Raw genomic sequence first — 26,953 nt, 5'->3', positions numbered from 1 at the left:
ACGTGACATCAGCAATAATGGGGGAAACTAGTATCACAGGCGTCTTAATGCAATACCCTATGACAAATGTTCAACTTGAACCTACTCATGAGGAAATGACCAGACAAACGAGACTCAGAAACATTTTGCAAAGACTAGCTTGGACCCCTCAAAAATGTCAATGCCATTAAAATATTATTTTTAAAGGCAGAGAAAGCCATCCCAATAACTAAGTGCAAGGCATGATCTCTGTTTGCATCCCAGATTAGGTTAAAAGCTAGCTATAAATGACATGACTAGACAATTAGAGAACTTTGAACGCACGCTGTATTTAGATAAGAGTATCACATTTGTGTTACATTTCTTGCATGGCAAACTGTATTATTTTTATATGGGAGGATGTCCTGGTTCTTAGAGGAGATTTACGCTCAAGTATATAGAGGTCTTGGGTCATGATAACTACAATAGCTCATCTAGTCAGCAAAACACTTGTATCTCTAGCTAGCTAGCTATCCATTTATCTGAGAAAGAAACAGGAAGAGGGAACAAATATGTGACAAAATATTACTCATCTCGAGGAAAATTTATTGGAAATGTATTTTTTCAGCTTTACTGCTAATTTTTTTTTTCAAAAATAGTTGGAGAAAAGGCTCTATTTTGGGTTCCTGGACCCAACATGTGTGTGTGAAGGCTTCCTCACACCAACCAGCAATTCTCAAATACCGTAAGGTGTCCTACAATTCAATTCAATTCAGACACTATCTACCCAGAGATAGATAGCATCAGTCCTACATACAGGACTATCCCCACCCCCTCCTACTTTAGATGCCCAGGCACAAGCCCAGGTTGTTACCATTGCTTCTGACCGACCTGCTATAAATCAGAGGCTCCAAAACCTCCTCCTTGGATGCAATTAACCTATTAGAGCAGCTCACAAAACTCAGAGAAACATTTTACTTACTAGAGTGCCAGTTTATGGTAAAGATATAACTCAGGAACCGCCAGGCTGAAGGGATGCATAGGGCAAGGGAGAGGGAAAGAGCTAGGAGCATCCATACCCTCTCCCGGAGGCCACTCCCCCAGCATGCACCAACCAGGAAACTCTGAACCCTGCCCTTTTGGGTTTTTAAGGAGCCTTCATTTCACAGTCATGATTGATTAAATCGTTAGCCTTGGGCAGTTGTTTCAGTTTCCAGGCCCTTGCCCCTCCCCAGAGCTCAGGGGTGGGACTTAGAGTTCCAACTCTCAATCAAACGTTGGTTCTCCTGGCAACCAGCTGCCATCCTCAGGTGGGGGGGGGGGGGGTCTAACAGTCACCCCATTAACATAACAAGAAACACCTTTGCTGCTTCTGTCTGGAAATTCCAAGAGTTTTAGGAGCTCAGTGCCAAAATACAGGGACAAAGACCAGATACATATATTTTTTTATTACAAATCACACTATCACAGTCTGCTTTCTAAAAACATTAGAAATTTTGAAACATTTAAAAAACTTTAAAAAAGAAAAAAAATTTGCTGTCCCAGGCCCATTTGTATTACTACTGAGTTTTTTGTACCCTGCAATTCTTCTGTAACAATTCAAATTCTGTAGCTTTTCTCCATTGTTTGCATTGATTTCTCAGATATTAGAAATTTAATATAAAAACATGTCAATAACAATGGTTAAATTTGAAGATTACACAATAACTTAAAGTAGAATTTGTGTCAAATTCACTTTTTTTCTACCACTGGGATTCTCCTAAATATTTCAAGTTTGTAAATGGGGTAATGGGTTAAATTCTAGGAGATTACTTCCAGAGAACACTAGCATTAGCTCCCAGAGCACATCATACCCACTATTCACTTTAATCTCTGACCCAAATTTAAAGGGTTAGATTTTCTATGTGCTGGATGAAAATATCTATTTAAGCCCAGCATTTTCTCAAAGGTACTAAAGTTAATAATAGTAACAGTTCACTTTCAGTCATATTGTTCTCTAAGTCAGCTTTTTATGAGGCTAGTTATCTCTCAAAAATGCAAGTGTGTTTGTTTCTGTTCCTGTGGCAGAGACAACTAGCTACTAAACTGGTAAATGTCTCCCTCTTTTGCAGAGTACTGGGAAGCAGTTACTCTGTCAAGGACTGTGTTTCCCAAATGCCTCTGTTCCACCCTGCCCGTGCATCTCCGCAGGCCCATGTGACTGCTCTCTGTGGAATGTGAGCAATCTCTTTTAGGTTGAAATTATTAAGTATCAGATACACAATCTTGCTCAAATCGGCTCAGTTCTTTGGGCAGCTGAATTCTGTCGATGCAGCAGGGGAATCTGAGGAGACCCTAGAGAAAACAGAGAAATGGGAAGAAAGGAAAGGACATGGGGGTTCGCACTGAGAGGAAAGCCACCCAATCAACCTCCATTTGCTTCAAGGGAGCAAGAAATAAATTTTTGTTAAGTCAAGCCTTTGAGATTTGCGTTTGCTACCGTATGTATTGTTAAACCTATTACATCTGTCAGAAATCAGTTGGCAGCAAACTTCCCTAAGAAGAACCACCTACACAAGCTTACATCCCCCTATTGAAGTTGTTCCCTAAACCCAAGTCTTCCCTGTTCAAAATATTCATCATATTTAATTAATATGTTTTATTAGCATCTACCTCTGTAGCAGACAGAAAGCTTGATGCAGTCAAGGATCCTGTCTGTTCATTCCTTACCTGTATTCCCAACACCTAGCCTACTGGCTGACACACACATAGGCTTTACCATAAATATCTCAGAAATTAATGAGTGACTTGTTTCAAGTAACATTTCTGTCTAATTGAGAATAGAAAGGTGAATAGGAAAAAATAATCGATAGTATGTTGGTGAGGGCAGTTTCTGATTCTGGGAAAACAGTGTCATGATCAAGAGTCACTTTATAGCATTTCTAAGCTACTCAGCAATATTTCAGAGACATATGCTTACATGAGTACGTATGCACATGTGCATACACACACACACACACACACACACACACACACACACACTACAAATGCACTCAAGATTATCTCTCTCCAATTATCCAGTGAATGAGGCTCACCTTTTATAAGTAACATCCATGGGGCAGCCTGGGTGGCTCAGTCGGTTAAGCGTCCGACTTCGGCTCAGGTCATGATCCCATGGTTCGTGAGTTCAAGCCCCATGTTGGGCTCAGTGCCGACAGCTCAGGGCCTAGAGCCTGTTTCTGATTCTGTGTCTCCCTCCCCTGCTCACACTCTGTCTCTCTCTCAAAATAAATAAAGATTAAAAAAAATTTTGTAAGTAACATCCATTATCTCTCATAAATGACTTTATTTCTAAAAAAAAATCATGAGAGAAAATTTGATGATCCTAGTTAATACTTCTTAACTTCCCAACCAATGTAATATTAGATCGGCTGCCCAACCTCAGGTGAATCATCTGCATTGGGGAGGGGTGGTTTTAGGAAAGGAAAGAATTCACTCTGGTAGTTTAAGCAAAGGACATTTATCATAGGATATACAATGGTTTAAAAAAATCACTGAGATGGGTCACCTGGATGGCTCCATTGGTTAAGTGCCAACTTCAGCTCAGGTCGTGATCTCACTGTTCATGATTCTAGCCCAGGGTCAGGTTCTATGCTGACAGCTCAGAGCCTAGAGCTTGCTTCAGATTCTCTCTCTCTCTCTCTCTCTCTCTCTCTGCCCCTCCCCTGCGTGCGCTCTCTCTCTCTCTCTCTCTCTCTCAAAAATAAAATAAACATTAAAAAATATTTTTTAAATCACTAAGAGAGGGGCACCTGGCTGATTCAGTCAGTAGAGAATGCAACTCTTGATTTCAGGGTTGTAAATTCGAGCCCCACATTGGGTATAGAGATGACTTTTTAAAAATCCACTGACAGGGCCCAAGAGGCAGATTCCAAGCTATGCTTCCAAAAATAATGCAAAGGAGCTGCTACTATTTCCACTAAAACCAGGTGTTGGGGCTGGGAACTGCCAACTGCACAAGCATTTTGCCCTCTCGCCATCTGTACCAGCAGAATGACGATGGCTTTCTTCCTGTGCCCTCCTCCCCTTAACTCAGTTCCAAATTCAATTCATACTCAAATCCATTTGATTGACAAAATCTAAAACACATACAGAAACTCTGTTGAAATTTGGCTGGGTACTATAGCCTTTATTCTTCCAGCCTTTGTCGTACAGGAAAGCCCATTAGATGGTGGTTGGCATTGACACTGATTTAAGCAATTCAGGAGATGACAGATACCTTCCTGACTTATGTTCTACAATGACTTAAAAATACCTCCAGCCACAGGAAAATCCAGAGCCCTCCTCCACCCAGAGTCCAGCCCTTCTTCAATCACCTCCTTTTTCATGCATTCATTCTCCCAAGACTACAAAAAACTTCCTTGAATGGTCACTGCAAGTTTTTCCTTCCTTGACAAAATTTCATCAGTCCCTGGTGGTAGGTTCCCTGATATTTTAAATAACATCCAGACCTAAGGACCAGAGATATTGCTATGATTCCTTACAACTATTCCTCACTCATCCATCATTAAAACACCAATTGTTGTGATTATTGTATTTAAAACAATATAATTCAATTATTGTATTGTATTCCCTCACAAGACTTACTATTATTCCCTTTAAAACTTGCTCTCTGATTCTCTAATTTTTCTCTGAAATTCACTTCAACTTATTACTCTGATACTTGGCTCTTCTTGAAGACATGCTTCTCCTTCCCCTCCTCAAGAAGAGGCTTTTTCCTCCTCTGATACACAGAAGTAGAGGAAGTAAATAAGGAGAGTAAGAAAAGCATAGAGGTAGAGTAAGTGTCCTCTTTGCTCTTCCCTGGTATTTTTTAACTGTTTCCTCCCGCTTTCAAAACCCCAACTCCTTTGAAATGCATGTCATCAGACTTTTCCATTCCATATCTTTCCCAGTTGTTCTCACCAGCTGACATTCTTTGTATCATATTCCTCATTCAATCATGATTTTTGGTTCCTGGTTTACTGTATCCTCATCTACAAATGACACCCTCATCATTCTTAGCTACATTTAAAGTCAGAAATATGATCCATCTAACACCATGGCCTTTTATTTCCTTGTATCTTTGGCTCAGTGATATTTTCTTCCATCATACCTCAGTCACTCAAGCATATGGTTGTACAACAGACCTCTCATAACTGAGAATAGCACCTCCTATCTGACTATCACATCCAATCCTTCCCAGTCACTCTTCTAAAATGATCACTTCAACAGTTTTCTGATCTTATGGAGGCCTCTTCTCTACCTTATCAGATTTTCATTATTCATCACCTTCTTCACATTTTCAACATCCTTCTTTCTCAGACAACATTCATTTCATTTTCTCCCATTCTGTAGGTTGCACAGAGAAGGAAACCATCAACAAATGAAAAGGCAACCTACAGAATGGGAGAAAATGTTTTCAAGTTACATATCTGATAAGTAATTAATATCTAAATATAAAATGAACTAATACAAATCAATAGCAAAACCAAACAACATGATTTAAAAAATGGGCAGAGGATCTGAAAAGACATTTTTCCAGAGAAACATATAGATGGCCAACAGGTATATGAAAAGGTGTTCAACATCACTAATCACCAGGGGAATGCAAACCAAAACCACAATGAGATATCATCTCACACCTATCAGAGTGGCTAGTATCAAAAAGACAAGCAAAGGCACCTGGGTGGCTCAGTTGGTTGAGTGTCCAACTTCGGCTCAGGCAATGATCTCACGGTTTGCAAGTTTGAGCCCCGCATCCGGCTCTGTGCTGACAGCTCAGAGCCTGGAGCCTGCTTCAGATTCTGTGTCTCCCTCTCTCTCTTCCCCTCCCCCACTAGTGCTCGGTCTCTCAAAAATAAATAAAATGTTAAAAAAAATTTTTTTTAAAAGACAAGCAATAACAAGTGTTGGCAAGGATGTAGAGAAAAGAGAACTCTTGTACACTTTTGGTGGAAATATAAATTGGTGCAGCCACTATGAGAAGCAGTATGAGATTAGTCAAAAAATTAAAAATAGGACTACTACCACATGATCCAGTAATCCTACTTCTGGATATTTATCAGAAGGACATAAAATCAGTATCTCATAAAGATTACCTGCACTCCCATTACAGCATTATTTACAACACCTAAGACATGGAAGCAACATAAGTGTTCAAAATAAATGGATGTATATACATGTATATATATATATACATACACACACAACATTTTCTTGTATATATATATATACATATATATGTGTGTGTGTGTATATATATATATAGGATATTATTCAGCCATAAAAAAGGATAAAATCTTGCTATTGGCAAAAACACATATAAACTTTGGTGATATTACGCTAAGTGATTTAAGTCAAACAGAAACAGGTAAATGCTGCATGATCTCGTTGATATGCGGTATCTAAAATAAAAATTTTAAAAAGGGCAAAAAACCGACCTCATAGATATAGATAACAGATTGATGGTTACCTTAGCCAAGAGACTAGGAGGTAAATGAAATGAGTGAAGGGGATCAAAAGGTACAAATTTCTAGTTGTAAAATGAATAAGTCATGGGAATGTAATGTACAGAAGTATGACTATAGTTAAAAATACTGTATGGCACATTTGAAAGTAGTAGGAAAATGGATTGCAAAAGTTTTCATAATAAGAAAAAAAATTGTAACTGTTGACAGATGTTAACAAGACTTCTTGGGGTGATTATTTTGCAATACTTATAAATATTGAATTAGGTTGTACACCTGAAATTAATATAATGTTATGTCAACTATACCTCAATTAGAAAAACAAAAAACTCAGTGGTTGAACATTACTGTTTCACTCAGCATGACCTGTCAGCTGTATTTCCAAAATATATCCGAAATTTGGTGACTTCTCTCCATTTCCACTTCTCCAGCCCTTCTGGAGTCCATCTTTACCTCTTTCCAATACCAGTAGAGCAGCCATTCTGTTGGTCTCCATACTCCTCACCCAGCCTCCCTTCTGAGTAAGAGTGATCTTTCTTAAGAGTTTAGGGGGTCAAGTTACTCTCCTGCCTCAAATTTTCAATGGAATATACTTACACTTAAAACCTAAACTTTACAGTGAAACTCTCAAATCTCTCTATAATCTGAAGGCGTCTCTCTCTCTCTCTCTCTCTGTCTCTGAACACAATCCCTCCCTCCACTTTCTTTTATCACACCATTTTAGACACAATCACCTTCTTCTGCCCTTTCAACACATGGAGATCATTCCATCCTAAGAGTCTTTTTATAATGTTATATTTCTCTTTATATCATAGATATATCAAACTTTTGTCTCTCATCTACACTAAGAATATCTTTTACCAACTTATCATTTGCTTATTAACTGTGTTTTCATTTCTTTTTATCAAAAAGAAAAACATAATGTTTAAGAAATGAAATCTGAAATTCTTCATGATTCTTGCCTTGGAGCACTACAAAAGTACAATTTGTTCACCTCATTTTATCCTAGTATTTGAATACCTAAATATTTTATATTTGGGTCTTTATTTTGATCTCTGGTGATAAGTAAATATCTTACCTTAAATGTTTTCCAAATTTAAAATGATCTCAACATTATCTGCGAAAGTCATCTGAGTAACACTGCATTAGTATAGCGTAACTCAAACACTCATTAAAAGTTTCCATTAAAGAAGCTCAAATTGACTGTGGTTGTGGAGGATTCTTGACAGTGTTGTAATAGCAAATAATCTGCACAATTTGCTCTCTTTCCATGAGCTGAGGACAGAATGTATTTGCTGTTTTCATGTCAAAATAAATAAGACAATACTTATAAATAGGCTTATCTCTCCAGCCACAAATTAATATATGCTTATTTTATATACAAAAGAGTACAAAGAAGAAAATGAAAATAATTTATAGGCCCAGCATCATTTTTGTGATTTTGGTGTATATATTTCCAGCAACTGCATATTAAAATCATGTCTCTCTCCCTTTTCCTCTACCTGTCTCTTTTTTACCTAATCGGATTGTATTACACATGTAGCCTGTAGTATTTACCTAAGTGTATATTGTAGACATGTTAGTTTAAGTATTTGGTAGCCGCACCATATTCCAGTACGTGTGTGTGTATGTGCATGTATTTGTATACAGCAATGTACTTTAACTTAACCATGACTTGTATAATTTAAGATGCTTTTCTTTTCTAGTTTTATAATATATTTTGGTATTCATATTTTTAAAATTATTTTTAACAGATATTTCTCAGTGTGGATTTTTTGAACTAAAAGTTTTGTTTACCTTCAAATTTTATACATATAATCAGGTGGCCCTTCAAAAGGACCTATCAATTTATCTTCCAACAAGGAGTTCATGTAAATTCCCATTTGCTCACAGACTTGCACATATTTGTGCACTGAGGCACATATTTGACTGCCAATGAATTTAGTTATATGTTCATTGTTATTGGCTTTGACCATTTTGCCTATTATAAATTGCCTAATCATTGCTGGTCCTTTTTATATTGTCATGTTTTTATTTATATCATGGACATATTAAATCTTTGTCCTTCATATGCAATGCAAATATCTTTAACTAGTATATCATTGACTTATTAACTTTGTTTCTGTTTTTTAACAAAGAAAATAATGTTTACATACTGAAATCTTTTTTTCTTAATGATTCTTACTTTAAGCACTACAAAAGTAAATTTTATTCACTTCTTTTTATTTTAGTACTTGAATAGCTAAATATTTAATACCTGAATGTTTATTTTGACCTATGGTGATAAATAAATATCTTCTCTAAGTATTTTCCAAATTTAAAATTACATCAACACTATTTACTAAATAATCTAATTTTTTCTCAAGATTGTAAAAATTCTAGCCTCAAAAGTAAATTGCCATATTTACTTGGGCCTGCTTCCCTTATGACTTTTTAGTCCCAATGAATTCCTTGTCAATTTTTTCATCAATATTATTTTTTTAAGTTAATTTACTTACTTTTGAGAGAGACACAGACAGCGTGAGCAGGGGAGGGGCAGAGAGAGAGGGAGGGAGAGAATTCCAAGCAGAGTCTGTGCCGGGGCTCAAACTCACGAAACTGCGAGATCATGACCTGAGCCGAAATCCAGAATCAGATGCTTAACCAACTAAGCTACCCAGGTGCCCCCTTTTCATCAATATTTTAATTACATGTTAGAAACTGACATGTTAACAGAGCAAGTTTTATATTATTATTATTCTTTGCCATAATTTTCCTGATTTATTCTTTCAACATACAGGTTTATTCTTCAAATGAAATTGGGAATTATTTGGTCATGTCCCAGAAAAAGATTTGTAGGGAGTGGGTGATACAGGGACTCTAATAAATGAATAAAATATTTTGGGAGAAATGATATCTTTAAAATATTGGGACATCTTACCCAAAAGAGTTGTTAATGCCATTTATTTGTATCTTAAGTTTCCCTTATGATATCTTACAGTTTTATTTACTTAAAAAATTCCATATATCTGGTTGCTATCATTCTCGGGTATACTATGCTTTTGTTACTATTTTGACAACAGAAGTATTTTATTATTGCTGATTTTCAAAAGCAACCTCCTCAATTGTACATATTTATATTCTGACCAGGCATATGAATCAATCCCTAGTATTTCTAATATATTTATTGATTTGGGGAGAATTCCAGATTGAAAAATTAATCTGCAATTAATAATAAACAGAACTTGGGGCGCCTGGGTGGCTCAGTCAGTTAAGCGGCTGACTTCGGCTCAGGTCATGATCTCACGGTCAGTGAGTTCAAGCCCCGCATCAGGCTCTGGGCTGACAGTTCAGAGCCTGGAGCCTGTTTCAGATTCTGTGTCTCCCTCTCGCTGACCCTCCCCCATTCACGCTCTGTCTCTCTCTGTCTCAAAAATAAAATAAACGTTAAAAAAAAATTAAAAAAAATAATAAACAGAACTTTTGATTTCCAACACTTATTTTTTTTCTAGTATACTTCAATGAGAACAATATAAAACAATAATGATAATTTCCATTCCAAAACCTTGCTAATTTTATTTTCTTTTGTTTTTTTTTAAGTAATCTCTATGCCCAGTGTGGGGCTCAAACTCAAGACCCTCAGATCAAAAGTCACATGCTCTACCAACTGAGCCAGCTAGGCATATTCCAGAACCTTGTTAAATAGTATTGGTGATAACAATAATCACTGCTATTGTTTGATTTCCAATAATGGATTTGATGGTTACCCACTAGACATGATGCTCACATAGCTTGGATATTAGCTTCAAAAGTGTATTCCTATTTTTAAAAAGTGTTAAAACAATATGAAAATATAGAGAAAGATACAGATGCAGATAAGTTAAAACGGGTTTACATAGAGATAGATCTCAAACTACTAAGCTGAATAGTTCTCTTTGGTCATTATTCTTATTAGCTATGATTGTATTCACTTCTATTTGCCTACGTAATCTTTACTCTTCGTGAAATTCCCTGGGTTTGGATATTGCTCCTCCTGTTATTTAAAATTTGTCATTATTCTCCCTACCATGTAGGTCCATTCCTCTCAATTTGTTCCCAATTGATAGGCTTATCCATCTAATCACTTCAAAATTTCTCTAATTGACCCCAAATCTCTTGATCCAGCTTTGGCCTCTCTTTTTACTTTTATTTTATATTAAAGTATCCTGCTCTTATCCTACTTGCAACTGAAAAATCACCTTAAAATCAGCATGTCTAAACTGGCCTTCCCTCTTCTTGATGACCCAGATTCTCCAGCCTTTATTACCCTTGTTAAAGTCATAATTCTTCCATTAATGAATCAGACAAAAAACCCATAGTATCATTTCAACTAATCCTTTCCTCCTTTTCTCTTCCCCTTTCATTTGCCAGTGTCTGTGGATTGTGCTCCTTCATGGCCTCTTGGTCTTCTGCTCATACCTACTGCAGGTCTCCTGAGGAACCCAAATCCCATCTCCTGTGTATTGTTATCCACGTGAAATTGCTGGTCATAATACTTCTTGCCCAAATTCCTCCATAACATAAAATATTTATAGAGTAATGTTCAAATTCCTTTTTTCTGATATTTGATGACTGATATGCTTTTCCAGATAACCTGGGGCCACAGGCCCATTATATGATCCATATTCTGGGTACCTAGCCAGGGATTGTTATGTGTCATCTTTTGTTCCTGTGATATGGTGAGTGGTGACCACTGAAAGCATTTTAGGATATGCAGAAACAAAATCTCTTCATGATGTCCGAATACATAAATTATAATAGCAGGATGAGAGAGGCTATTGGCTGTAAAACCAACAAAGTATAAACTACAGGGGAACTTGATGAGACAGGGCTCAAAGAAGGTGGGAGCCAATTCTTGAAATAATCTTTGAGCTAATGTCTAGGTGCCTATATGGATGTATAACAATAAAAGCATAATATGCACATCTACACTTCAAAACTCTTTCATCAAACTCACCTTTCCAGTTATGTCTTCTACTTCCTCACAGACTCCCGGAAAACCAATGGAGTCCTAGAGTTCTCTGAATACTCTCAGCCCTTGTGTAAATTTACATTTGTTAATGGTGGTGACTGCACAGGTTCTGCCTTGATCCAACTCTAAATCAATTAGACTTGAAGGCTCTTGGGAAACATCCTGTCAGTCACACCAGTCCACAAGAAGGTGGCTCCCAAACTTGTATTGAGGCCCACGGCCATTATCAAAGGTGCTTTGTGAGGAGAGATCCCCCAAATGGCAGGGAGCACAGTGTTGCACAGCATAGATACTCAATAAATATTCACTAAGTTGAACTAAACTTTCTAACACAATTGAGGATATACTAACATTAAAAAAAATTAGCCCCCATGTAAACTGATACTGTGAGCTCATCAGAGCATAATTAGTAGGCAGATTTCTCATATTATCTTACATAGCTAAGGAAAGAATTTTGGGGGTTAGTTACAGGGGGGAGTGAGCCTGGGAAATGGGATGGAAACAGGAAGTTTGTGTCCCTGAGACTTCTGCCTTGTCTAGGGAACACTATTTCTCCTTCCCCTTTGAATATCCTCACCAGGAAACTGAGGCAATACTTGCTCTAGTCTGGTAAAAGACTAGATGTTCTCAGGGGCTTCAATTATTTTTATAGGAATAGAGGGAAATTTCTTAACTAAGACTTAAAAATATCAATTAAAGGGGAGCCTGGGTGGCGTAGTCGGTTAAGCACCTGACTGCAGCTCAGGTTATGATCTCGTGGTTCGTGGGTTCGGGCCCCTCATCGGGTTCTGTACTGATGGTGTGCAGCCTGCTTGGGATTCTCTCTCTCTGCCTCTTCCCCACTTGTACTCTCTCTCTTAAAATAAATAAACTTTTAAAGAAATATATCAACAAAAACTAAGATATACATGATGAAGGAAACATGGCAATAGCATCCAATCATAGGGACAGAGAATAAAATCATTTCAGATTTTGAGTTGGCTGCAAACTTGATTTCAGTGATGCTGCTCAAACCGTCATGTGCAACTGCCTCAACATAACAAGAAAACTCAACCTGTTTAAAATGAAATGTGCAACTGCCATCATATGCAAAAGTGCCATCGGCAGCAGAAGCAGAGAACATAGGAAAGGGTGGTGATTATTCTGCTTGACTCTGCCTGTCCAATCTTCTACAAGTACCGCATTGACTATCTACAGAAATATTAACGCATACTCAGTACCAAGAGGAGAACAGTCCCAATGATAAATCATGACATATGAAGAGATCAAATAACTTTTTAGCCTTAGAAAGATTTAGAGAAACGTTACAGGTACTGAAATCCTTACTTAAATGGTTCTCATTTGAAATGGACAGTCCTTTTGAATAACTTCCAAAAGGCATAAACTCTTCTAAGTTGTAAAAGCATGCTTGTTTGGGACTTAAAATACGGGGAAAACTTTTTAATGAGCTCTCCAACAATATAATCATATAAAAACAACTGCTAATAGGCATTGAGAGTTTTCTTCCAGGCACTATGCTATACTTGAAGTGCATCATCTCTTTTAATCTCCTCAACCACTCTGAAGTAAGTATCATTATTACTAACTCTATATTACAAAGAAACTGAATCATAAAAAAGGTTAAGCTCTCTGAGCTAGCAAAGGTAGAAGAGATAGACCCAGTTGGACTTACCCACAGCAATAGCTATTAACCATTACATTAGTTACTTTGCTGTGGTTGTTCTCAAGGAAGCAGACAGCTGCTTTTAGAAGACTATAAAAAAGAATTTGTGCTTTAATTTGGAATGGTAAAGATGATCCTTGAAATTTCTTCTCATCTCACTTTTAAGATTCTCTGCGCTTGTCTTCTTTAGGAAAGATAAACCCGTGTCTTTAGCCAATGTTCTCCCAGGATTTCAGCTTCCATCTGTTCTGGTCTTCGGTGTCTGAGATTGAACTATCAAATAATAGAGTGCCTGAAAGTTGGAGGAAGCAAGGGAAGGACATAAAACTCATGCTGACAGAAATATACATTTTACTTAGGATCATCCTTGTTTCCCCTTTCATTACAGGCATCAAAAGGTATCTTCAACTTTTACCTCTGCCAACACACACACACATACTCTTTCTCTTTCTGTCTCTCTGCTTACTGCTATCTGCCATAGTATGTGCTATATCTATATGGTTCATGATATGTAATGAAACCGATGGCATACAGTAGCATACGTGTCATTTTATAGATTATGCATTATATATAATTATTGTACAACATAATTTATAGTTTATAGATTATTATGCTATAGAAGCATTAAAAAGCAGATTTAAGGGCACCTGGGTGGCTCAGTCAGTTGAGCGTCCGACTTCAGCTCAGATCAGGATCTTGCAGTTCCTGAGTTCAAGCCCCACATGGGGCTTGCTCTCAGTGCAAAGATTGCCTTTGATTCTTTGTCCCCCACTCTCACTTGCACTCTCTCAAAAATAATAAATATTTAAAAAAAAGAAGATTTAAAGAAACTATATTTCTGGTTACATGATAGTATTGAACAGTTATTTAAAGCAACATAAATGGCTTTTGTGGTTTTTATCTTTTAATGTGCACTAAGATAAAGCCATGTTATTTAAAAGAGATTCAATGACCAATTGATAACACTTGGAATCTGCCTGCATGCACGCTGTAAATACATATGGTTTCAGTTTGCAGGTCTGAAATTCATATATGAAGTATCTGAAGTACCAAAACTGGTTACAATCATTTTATAGGACTTTTAGGATCTCAGAGTGTCTGTTAACTCTAAAGCTCTCAGAGGTTTGCACAAATAAAGCAGCCAGTGAATAGTATCAAAAACAAAACACCACTTCTATTGTCAACAGTGACTTCAAGAAGCAGGAAAAGTATTCTAATTACTTCTGATTTCAATTTTCTACATTAGCAATTTATTTTTACATCACCACCTGTTATATGGGGCAATTTGCCAAACTGTGCATTGGCTACAGTGGTTCTGAGGAGGGAAAGATTACTTTTAGAAAAGTGAAGAATTCACTTTGAGACTTTGGCAGGTAGAGATTAGAATAGGGAGTATTCTGTCCCAGGAAAATCTGAGCACAAGCAAAGAGAGGGAAACAATGGTTTCCTGTGTGTGAAAAGATGAGAATACTAGAGCACCTAAAGCGGACAGTTAAAGAATATATGGAATTGACAGTAAATAAATTTAAGCAGGAAGTGTGTGTGTGTGTGTGTGTGTGTGTGTGTGTGTCCCAGTGGAGAGGGAGAGGTTGTGCCCAGGGAAGATAATTTTTTTTTATTTTTTTAACGTTTATTTATTATTGAAAGACGGAGAGAGTCAGAGCGTGAGCATGGGAGGGGCAGAGGGAGAGGGAGACACAGCATCTGAAGCAGGCTCCAGGCTCTGAGCTGTCAGCACAGAGCCCGACGTGGGGCTCGAGCTCACAAACTGCGAGATCATGACCTGAACCAACTTCGGAGGCTTAACCGACTGAGCCACCCAGGCGCCTCAAGGGAAGATAATTTATAGAAGAACATGAAATGACATTATTTATGACATTATTGAATTTACCTTTTTTTGTTTTTTTTTTTTTTAGTGCCTGCTGGGGAGCTGCTGAAGATGGAATCAGGATCTTGAAGGAACCCACTCATGTAAAAACAATGGATTTTCAAATATACTAGAACATTTAGAAACTAATATGCATAATTTATTAGTGGGTTGGGGAGATATTTTATTTAGTTTTCAAAAATACCCATGAAAGGAAATACATTCTAAAATATTTTTCCACCTCAATATTTTCACAGGATATTGTATAAATCAAAATATATATCTTTAATTGCACTAATATATATTCAACATTCCATTGGTTTCAATTGTTTCATTTCTGTTTGGCCAAATTTATTTATGCACAATGTTCTAACAAATATAGTGAAATTTAGAATATTTTAAAATTCAGATTGGTATCTTTTCCTCTTGATTTATTTTATGAAAAAGTTACAAAATTCATACCTGTACAATCCTAAATTAGTTTACCAGTAAAACATCTGAAGAGTCAAAAGTACAAATGATTTTCCTAAGCATTAGATTTGCTCAATTATAAATCAATTAAAATGTATTTTTATACTGAATTTAGTGTGACTGATTACAAAAGGCCATTAATCCGTTTTTATTATATTTTGTTAATATATATGGTATAAACTGTGACGATGAAGGATGAGGTATCAGCATATAGGCATACCAAATTATTTATATTTAAATGACTGGTGATTTAACCCAGCTAATTAATGTTTCTCTAATCTTTACCTAGCGTTCAAAACACCTATGTCATATTATTTACAATTTTGTATAAGACATCTTTTTTGTATAAGACAGCCTTTTACTTCAGAGTGCAAGATGCCAAGGAAAAAACAAAAAAGGAGGGAAAAAACAAAAAAGGAGGGAAAAAAAGCTGGTTAATAAGTCTACGAATCATGGTGCAAATTGTCTTTCTATCAATCCACACTGGCAGTCACCATTTAATTCAAGTCATCAGGAATGGAGAAGTGGGGAACAGGGCTAAAATCTCAAAATTTATGCCAGTTCTTCATGATTTCCCATGTCTCTTGGCAGACAGCCTACTTTGATCTTAGAATGGGAGAAACCAAATATCAGTGAGGAAGCACCTGCCTTAGCCAGTAGCTTTGACCTACACATTACCTCAATCTGCATAGCAACTTTCTTTCAAAGCTCTGTGAGCTATTCAAATATGCTGTCTCATCTATTTCTGTAACATTCATTGAGCTAGATGAAGACTAATGTTATCACCATTTTCCAAATGGAAAATGTGAAATGCAAAGGGATGATATGGTAAATCAGAAAAGCTAGTATTCAGGTTACAACACAAACATCCGTTTGCTCTAGAGTCTATATCTTCTCTGTATGTTTACTAGACAGGTGTACTTTGTAGTAACACAGATGATTCAGCATCCATATATATATTTCAACACTTTGTCAGGGGACAAAAGTGTTATAAAAGTTATGATGGATAATCTGTTAACTCTTACATTGAGTATAAGGCTTGTGATGTTTACCAAATGTTACAAAAAATTCAAATAGTAAGACAGGTCTTACATGGGTTTTTTTGCAATGGAAATTATTTTTGCATCTCTATTAAGGTATAAAACAATAAATATCAACAACATGAAAGGAATCTATTGTCAAATAAAACATAGTTTAGGGTTAATTTCAATAACTTCAAAGTATTACAGAAATGCACTTTCAGTGATCAATATACATTTTTCTTGCTCAAGAGGCTTTTATGCTGATGCACTCATTTTCAACAAGGGAAAATGTGTTGAACTATGAAAACAAAGGGAAATCGGTTGATTTATGGACTACAGTAATGTTTCACATTATCAATTTGTGATGTTTCAGGGCAGTAGAATTATCCTTCACCTTTCAAAATCTTTTAAATCATAAAGCCATTATCAAACCACAAAGAACCACATGAATATCTGATATAGGACACTACAGACCTGATAATTATGACTTTGGCAACATATTTGTGGAATTTAAGGAGCAATTTGGTGTGAAATTTTGTGTTATCTTCCCAAGAACTCTAAAAATATGCATATAAAAATGCATAGGAAAGTCATGTCATACTAAACGTACTCATGTGTACATGAAATGAGAAAAATAGTAATCTTATTAGTATAGCATGGTGTTTTAGAAAAATATACTATTTTGAAAAATATATTACCATAAAATAGCTAAAATTTGTAATTTAAATTAACCAAAATATTACTCTTCCAGCCTATAGGCATGTAATCAAAAATGATTACATGGTCATATTTTCTCAATGTTGGTGAAAGAGAAATAAGAATTTATTGCATTCATCCATTTTTTTTCTGAAATCCACAATCAAATGCATTCCCATTTTTCTGGAATTCTCTAATACTTGAATGTATAGCTAATATTTTATATGACCCATCCAGTGTCCTTTTCAGACCTTCAGAATATTGCTTTCAAATGCCCACCAAAGATCATCCTGTCTCCAGAAATGATCAAATATGTCTCAAGTTACTGTGCTGTGGTTTTACATTAGGAGGGGAATATCAGCCGACAGTTTATATAATTTGCACTTGAGAGAGAGTGAATTTTTTTTTATTCTTTGCCTACTCAGCCATCCTATATCTTTGAAAAACATAAAGTTCTTAGTGCTATTTCTTCAAATACTCATCCTTGAAATTCTAACACCAGGGGATTCAGATATAGTTCTAAGGTAATGCCCTGTGTATTCTATTTAGACCTGAGATCTTTCATCTTTCGCTGATATAAGCTACCAAAGATAAAAATAGGTCATTTAGGTAGACAATCTCAGAAGTATGCAAGACAGAGGTGTAAAATCATGAGATATGAGACAAAGAGCAAAGAAATTTGACTAAGAAATTTCTTGGATAATCTTTTAACTTGATACTGTCTGTTATCCATGGTATATTCTTTGATAATAAAGAAAGTTCTGATTTATTTAATTATAGTACCCAAATACAGGTTAATCAGTGACTATGATATATAAATTTAATGGAGAATATATATAAATTTGATAAAGAATGAAATGACCTACTTCTGGGTATGCTGAGGGCATTTAATTTTTCATGAGTGCTCCCCACATGATTCTGTCTTCACAGTGTCCTAGTCTTTCCTGTGTGTCGCTCCTTTGATGATATAAACGCAAGTAAAATGTGATATAATAAACATCACGATGGAAACAATCACGGGGTGGAAACACAACTTCAATTTGCTTATCCCAAAGCAGAAGTTTTCCTGTAGTGTAGAACTGCATTACCATATAGTGCTCTGATGTCTTCCAATGTTGGAATTATTATACATATTTTCACTTGCTTTGGCATAAAAAAATATGTTTTTATATTAACAGCCCAAGGCAAGGGAAAAATGGCACTCCAATCTACCTCAGACTGTAAGACTATATTGACAAAGCTGACTTGGAATGTCAGGATCTTCAGACTCACAATTAAGCATGTTTTCACCTCTGACATTTCCATCACCTAAATTTCCTTTCACCTCTGATCCTAGTAGATAATGGCACCTAAAGAATGTGCTAGAGGGGTGCCTGGGTGGCTCAGTCGGTTAAACGAATAACTTCAGCTCAGGTCATGATCTCTCAGTTCACGAGTTTGAACCCCGCGTTGGGCCCCGCGTCGGGCCCTGTGCTGACAGCTCAGAGCCTAAAGCCTGCTTCAGATTCTGTGTCTCCCTCTCTTTGCTCCTTACTCACTCACACTCTGTCCCTCTCAAAAATAAATAAACATTAAAAAATTAAAAAAAAAGAATGTGATAAATATTGTTAAGGTGGCAGTTTTTATCATAACTCCAGTTATCTGTAAGGAATTTCTCGACACAGTATCCAGAATTAGACATTATTAGTCTGTATTTGTTTAGTCCTCACACATTTTTCTATTTCAATTTCACCTAAAAAATAATATTTTTTCTTCACACCAATCTTATGAGGTAAGTGGGGTAAGTTTTAATATGATTGTTTTATAAATGAAAAAATTACTGAGAAGTTTACATGATATTCTCAAGTCATACAAGTTATTTCAGAGCCAAAGACAAAAACCAGATGTCCTGTTCCTAGGAGAGTTCCCTTTTTAAGGCTATCCACTCCAACTCAGCAGAAAAAAACAAGTAGATCTGGATTCATGACCTTCTCTTTGCTCAATTAGTAACACTGTAGGAAAAAAAATAATACTGAATCTTATCATTTGCTAAGGGAACAAGAGGCAAATTATTCCCTATGTCTGTGATTTCCAAATTAGGCCATGACATGGTCTATAAAAAATATTAACCAGACCATCCATCCTTTGAGGGCGAAGGCAGTATTATCTACTTTGCATTCCCAATGCCTAATAAAATACTAGTCATAAGAGGAAAAGAATGGATTCCTGCTATTGATGAGCAGTTCATGAGCTCTGTCTCTAGGAAAAAAAAATTATCTTAGAATTTCAACAGAGGCAGGGCACATGGGTGGCTCAGTCAAATAAGCACCCGACTCTTGGTTTTGGCTCAGGTCATGATCTCACGGTTCATGAGATTGAGCCCCATGCCGTGCCCTAGTGCAGACAGCACAGAGTCTGCTCGGGATTCTCTCTGTCTCTCTCTGACCCTCCCCTGCTCATGTGTGCTCTTGCTCTTTCTCTCTCTCTCAAAAATAAACTTTTAAAAATTGTTAGAATTTTGATATAGGGAAAATGGTACTAGGAGTCAGAATAATACTAAGATACTAAAATATTAGGAATCCATTTCTGTCACTTTTCAAGTATGTTTTATCAAGCAAATTTCCTATCTGTACTGTAACGACAATTATACCAACCTTTTCTACCTCACAGTATTTCTGTAAGGATTAAATAAAATGACATGAGAAAAATGCTTTCTAACAGATGCAAAGAGACACACAAATATAAATTAATATCATTCTTTCTGTATTATAAGTACCATATCTAATGTATTTCCAGAAACATAATTAAAGGCCCTGATAAAAATATTTAATGTATGTTAACATATTTCATTATCATTACTTCTAAGCTTTACACAATTTAAATTTGCTTATGTTGCATATAATTTAGCTTGTGTTATAAAAATACATATCTCATATAATTAGGTTATATTAATCTTAAAACTGACTTCCAAAAATTAAGATTGCTTAGAATTACTTTTAAGGACTAGGATCTTTTTCTCAAAGAATATAAATTTTAGTGAGTACTGATATTCAACACTAGAAGAACTGCAAACTAGAAGTTGGCAAGTCAGATATTTTTCAACGCTTTTTTTTCTTTTCATTTAGCAAGAGAAAGCAATTAGAATATTATACGAAATGCTGGAACTTTGTTTTTTCTTCCCTAAATGGGTAGTGAGCCGCCTTACAGTAACTTCTGAGGACAGCAGGCCCTGACAGTGTGGAGTTTCTACTAGAACACAACAAAAACCCCCGCTGAATTCGAAGGAAAATGCAACAGCACTTGGTAGAACCATCCTGAATCCTAAATGCCCTACCATTTTAATTAGGAGAAACAACTGATACCTAGTGTAACACGAATATATATTAGCATCAATAAATTCCTCACTAGTAACAGCAGAAATCCCAGAGGTCCAAAGTCCTCAGGGTTGCATCATGTCTATGAGATGAGTAAAGAATCCAGAGTCTCATGACCTATGTAGATGGACTCATCTCATATTATAGCATCTATTTAGAATGTCGGAACAGGGCCACAGCCAAGTGGGTTTGGTGTTGATGGGAGAGGCATAAATAAATCTGGGAATAAGGGAAGGTCTTAATCTTAAACCTCTTATAGCCAAGGGAGTAAACAGAGAACGAAATCTGTTTCATGCAAAACCTGGAAAGATTCCCTAAGGAAAATTTAAACTTGAGAAAGAAACCTTCCTAGGTACCCACAGTAGCCCAGGGGCACAGAAGAACTGTTCAAGGCTCTGAAATGACTTGATCAGGTTCCTGCCACAAGGTTTTAAAGACTTCCTTGAAATTGTGGAGAATGTCATCATATCTCAGGTTCTCAATAAAAAAAAGCAAGTCAAGCAGCTCTTAATACTTTTGATCCTGCCCTTCGACATATACTGCAATTTTCACTTATCCCTAAGCAACCCTATATTTATCTAACAACTCTAAATGAAATGTAAAAAGCTCAGAACAAAAAAATAAAATAAAATAAAATAAATACCCTGGAAGGCCTGGCCCTTGACTGAGATAAACCCCAAAACTGGGTAAATAGAATAATCCTAGTCCTGACTATTGTGCTGGGATAGCAGGCTAAGGGTAGGGTGTACAAATTCAGAATGGAATTCTTTAAGAGTTAGAGATGACTCTGGACAGATTCTGGATCTAATCACAGCACCTTGGCTTATGCCTAGAAAGGAAGAAAGCAGCTTCAGAAAAAGAAATTAAAATCCTGTCCTCTTCCTTACCTCAATTCTGGTAGTTTCAAAGTGTCATGTAATTAAATCAAAACAAAACAATATACCTGAACACAACATGCTGAAAACTAAATAATTCCACCATCATAAAATGATGGAAGTACAAGAAGAGAGAGTAATTCTCGCTAATTAAAATCATAGACTAAAGGAGCCTGATTGACAAAGAGCACCTCCCACTGAAGACCATTGCCTGAGCACCTTTTTTCTATCTGGCCTAAACAATGGAACTGGTACTGAGGGGCCCAAAGGCCACAGCAAATGCCCATAGTCAGTAAGAGTGTGGGAGACGCATGAAACAAATCCCCTTCTAAGAGCTTGAGATCAAAAGACAGTTTATTAATAACTCTTACTGTGATCTCACAGAAAAAAATGTATTAAAACAAGATTCCTGAATTCTAATGAAAGTAAACTGGAATTCACTGAGATCACTGAGCCAGATGCTTATTTCCATTTCTGATACAAACTCCACAATGCAGGTCCTTATTGCCTCCCACCCAGAATGCTTTCGCTGTCTTTTAACCAGTTTCTTTACACCCAGTATTTCTCTAACTCATCAGATGAACCATTTTCTGATTATACTCACAAGGAAGTTCCAACTGTGTAATTCCCCAATTCATTAAACTTCAATGGCTCCCAATTTCCATCAAAATGTCATATGAATTCCCTACCTCTAAAATATTTTTAGGCATTTTCTTCCATTGCTATCCTATTTATACCCTATAACTCCAGCAATATTTAGACTAGTCATTCCTAAATATGACTTGTTCATCCTCCTTTTGTTTTCTTCACACAGTCCTCTTGTTCTAAAATTCCTACTCTGGGGGCACCTGGCTGGCTCACTCGGTAGAGTGGGTGACTCACTCTTGACCTTGCGGTTGTGAGTTTAAGCCCCATATTGAGTGGAGAGATTACTTAAAAATAAAATCTTTAAAAATAAAATAAAATGCCTACTCTCTCACTTCAAACCACTCAAATCCAACCAGTTCTTCAAGAACCGTATCAGATACATCCTTCTTCCTGATATTTTCTGGGTTCCTAACTAGATCTTATAAGATATACTTTTATAAGTTTTTTCTGTCATAAAACCTCATAATCCCATGGTCTCCTATTGCACCATTCATATTCTGCTTTGATTAGATTCATTTGTGAGGTTGTCATATTTCCCCAAAATATAACTATTTTATTTAAAACAAAAATTACAACTTCCTTATCTTTTAATCACTCACATTATAGTACATAGTACATTATGATACTCGGGAAAATCTGTTAAATCATTACATTTACTTGAAGAATAAGGCATTTCAACTTAACTTTCTACTGCATGTATTAACTTTTAAAACTGAACTCAAAATCTTGACATATGAATACTTGGGTTTTTTGACTTGTAAAGTTTCAGATATATTGTATATAGAGAGTCCTGTGAATATACAAGCTTTGTACCTGTCCTTTAAAATAATTTATAACAATTAAGACAGTTTTCAAAAATATCATGGTACAGTTTAAATGTTCTTTTTTCAAGGATATATCTGAGTCAGTGTTCAGAATCCAATATGGTTTGCTGACCTTAACAAAATACCATTTACTGCAAAGTAATGGGTTCTAGTTTCGTCACAAAACAAAAATAATGCTTTTCTTAGTCCTAAAATCAAAAATATTAACATGCTGTCCTTTTATACTCGTCATTTGGGAGCAATTTGTAACCACTGGTGAACTGTTTCCTAGAGGGACTATAGTAATGCAATTCCTAAATTATATACCATGTTGAAGAATAACCCAGAGGAACTTTAATCCACTATATGTAGAAAAGTGAAAGAACAGATCTCACTTTCAATATGTAGAATCAAAACTGAAAATGACAAAAATAAAAATGGACCCAAAAAATAGAAATAAAAAAACCCAAAATGGACCCAAATCTCACAGCTTAAAGGAAATCAGATCACTTTGGTATAATTTAGGCAACAGGTCTTTAGTTATACACTGGGACATACGGTTCTTAGAGTCAGTCCACAAAATATGTTACAGTTAATCATGCCTTAGAAAAAGTTTCATATTTCAATGTCTCATGAATTATATCTATACAGTCAGTGTTTTCATGAAAATTACAAAACTCTCCTTTGGCTCCCAAATTATATTATTCTCTATTTTATTTCCCCTCTTAAAGTACAGAAGCTCTCATAACTGGCCAACAGCACTATATGTCCTGTCTCTGTATTAAGCTATTTGCTTTAATGTCTTCTTGATGACCAGGAGACTCCATGGGGAGAAAGCGCATTAGACGAACAGGTATTTCTGGAGGATTCCATCACTGGAAGCACATCCCAATATAGAGAGACTTTTTTGGCACTATTAACAAATGAATATAACTTCTAATCTAGAAATGTTAAAACATTTAATTTCAGGAAAGTTAGAATCATTAGCGATTCACACAGGTCTACCACTGAGTGGATGTAATGAAGCTCATTATGGTGAATGTCCTTCACACACTGAACCCAGATTTGCTTAGTTTTATTAAAAACCATTACATAGTAATCTTGAATTTACTTTAGAACAATCATTGTAATGTTAAAAAATCCAGTAACATTTAAGAATAGTGAAAGCCAATGAAAATAACTGAATTTAGAGGCAAGGCAAACCAAGATAATGCAAATCATACAACAGTAATTTAGCATTTTGAAATAACATTGCAGAAGACCGCATTGGTTTTTATTTCTTCACATTCCTATCCCCAGGAAAAAATGCAATTCAGTCACATTAATTGATGCCTAACAGCTGTTCATTTGGATTGCTAGATATAAGACATGGTAAAATTTATACACACATACATATTAGAAAAATAGGGTCTATATTATTATCTTAGGGGTGCACATAACTACTTCATCTAAATACTTTTCCTTTTATGACATAAAAAAATCCTTAACTATAGAGGGCAACATTTACAAAAACTGCAGAGAACATTTTGCCTGCTGTTCTTTAAACATCTATATGTATAAAGGAATATCTTAACTTACACTCATGACATTGCACACTTAATGTCATACTTGCAATGTTTTTTATGGAATCACACCTGATCCTGAAACTTGAACACACAATGAACTAAGATAGACGTCAGGTGTGGTTGCAACAAACGTCAGTGGAATTTTTCACCAAGGAGCAGTAGCCCACAGTAAAGCAGTATCTAAAAGTGGTCCTTCATTGATTATTTTTAATTATTCAAATCTATTTAAAAGTACTCACGAAAGCATTTTAAAAGAAAATCAATATATGTTAAATATTTTTAAACATTTAAAGAGAAAATAAATTCCATCCTCCAAAGTAATATGAGAGCCTATAATCAAGGCATGACATTGGGATATTTTAAAAATTGACCAATTAAACAAAGCTCTTAGTTGAAATTCATTTTCATAGCAATTAATTAGAAACAGATTACAGCTGTATTATTTTATATATATTATGGTATTGTATCCTTTGTCTTATCTATTGAGTAATTAAATCCAAAAATCTACATAATATGAACATGATAATAATAGTGACCATTTTGTTGTACTCTATTGTTTCAGGAATTGTGTCCAACCCATTTTGTTAGCCATTTGCATCCTGAAAACCAGTCTGAAACCTTGGGATTATTAGTTTCAGTGTATAGATAAGACAATGAAGTTCAGAGAGGCTAAATTATTTGCCCAAGGTGGTAGAATCTGAAACCAAGTCTAAGTATAAATCCCATACTTTGTCAATTATTATAAGATTTAAAAGTCCAGTAAAGTGGGTTTAAAAATCATGCTTTCATATTTAACACTTATTAGATTACAAAAGCGATATCCTTGTGTATCTAAATATAGGAATTTAAAAATAAGTAAAGGAAAATCAATATTCTTAAAAGGGATGCAGGTAAACATAAATAAGAGAAAAAATTATCTATTTTTCTACCACTATTAACAATGTGGTATATTTATTCCTAGCTGTTTTTTTTCCTTCTCTAAGAATACAAGAAGATAGATACATAGAAAATTTTCTTGTAATTCAACCTGTCTTCCAAGCACCTCATATATAAAAATGTAACAATAATATTGAATACCTACTCTCCATCAGGTTGTTATGAGGTTTAAATAGAAATAATGGAAGTCAATAGTTTAGTAAACAACCTTGCACAAGATATTACTGTTAAAAATAAGTAACAGCCGCTTTGAAAAAAGAGTCTACAAAATGGTGCTGATATTTTGTGTGCGATTTCTTACCCTCCTTTCAAACATACTTCCTTAATTCACAAAACCAGCCCTTAATGTGGTCACTTCCTACACCAAATCCGGGTTCAATCCACCATCAAATCTTGACCCACGTAGCCTTTTGTGCTCCCTTGTGTTCCCTCTGTGACCTTGTAGTCTATTTCAAAGGCAGCAACCAGAGTGATCCTTTTTAATAATGAGTTCATGTTAAATCTCCACTCAAAACCCTCCTTGGATTACTATCTTTCATGTTAAAAGTCAAAATCCTTGTGCTGGCTCATAGGACTTACTAACCCCTTTGGTGACTCTCTTGCTCACTTACTCATCTTTAGCCACCAGTGCCTGATGGCTATTTTGTAAACACAGCAAGCTGGCTGCTGCCAGAGAGGTCTTGAATTCACTCTCTTGCTTCATTCTCAGGACTTCTAGATATTTCTGTGACTTAGTCCCCTGCTCATTTAGGTCTCTCTGAAAATGTCCCCTCATAAGAGAGGACATATGCCTGATCACCCTTAATAATATATAAGCCCTCCACCTCTGATTACACATTCTCATGGCACTTCTAATATTTTCCTTCATAGCACTTATCAGCACTTAATATTTTATATTTTTATTTCCTAATTTATTTATTGCCTAACACCTTGGCCTAATAAAAAAAAAACTCATTATAATAAAGCTCTTAACTGTTTCATTCATTGCACCCTTGGTAAATGCCTGACAGATAAGTATGTGTTGAATAAACAAATCAGGAGATGCTTCAGATTTCTGAAATAGGTTCTGAATAATCAGTTGAATTTGAACAGTCAGAAATGATACAAAAGCAGGTATTCCAGGAAGAAGCCTAAAGAAATATAAGGAGTGAAATAAAAGACAGTAGAGTCTGTGAAAACCAAATAATTCAGTTTTATTGCTATATGTAGTGTGAACAGAGGAGTGTCATAGTTGAGACTAGAAACTGGATCTTATTGGGGTTTGGAGGGTCATGAATGTCAGAGAACAAGTTTGAATTTAATTTAGTAAGCAATGGGAAACATCTGGAGGTTTTTGACTAGGGAAATTACATGAGTGAAGCACTTTAGGGAGATTTATCTTGCAGGACTAGAAGTATAGATTAAAAGAGGGAAGAGTATAAGTAGAGAGTCCAGAACTTTACATAAGCCACTGCAACCTAATTCACCCTAACATTTAATAAGTCAGAAGAGACAGTCAGATTTTAATTTGGAAGTCTTCCATTTAAGGTCAATAAATTAAGAATAAAAGATGTAAACAAAATGGTAAAGAAATAACACAAATACCAAAGGAAAAAATACGAAGAATATAAAATATATC

At 35.7% G+C, this 26,953-nt stretch overlaps 1 protein-coding gene across 6 annotated transcripts in view; it reads right to left on the bottom strand.

Moving 5' to 3' along the window:
* Nucleotides 1-26,953, bottom strand: part of LRFN5 (leucine rich repeat and fibronectin type III domain containing 5) — a 249,238-nt gene that overhangs the window by 198,623 nt on the left and 23,662 nt on the right. Inside the window, exon 1 of one of the 6 annotated variants that reach the window (XM_053889376.1) lies at nucleotides 941-1,134. The exons of the other annotated variants lie outside the window; for them this stretch is intronic. The gene's annotated coding sequence lies outside the window, so the exon portion shown is untranslated. Of the gene's footprint in view, nucleotides 1-940; nucleotides 1,135-26,953 lie in introns of those variants that run through there. 6 annotated transcript variants of the gene reach the window in all.

Source organism: Panthera pardus, unplaced genomic scaffold (genome assembly GCF_024362965.1).
Source record: "Panthera pardus isolate Hobbes unplaced genomic scaffold, ASM2436296v1 HiC_scaffold_24, whole genome shotgun sequence".
Lineage (NCBI taxonomy): Eukaryota > Metazoa > Chordata > Mammalia > Carnivora > Felidae > Panthera > Panthera pardus.
Note: the sequence above shows the minus strand (reverse complement) of the source record. Positions and strands in the feature narration are given on the sequence as shown.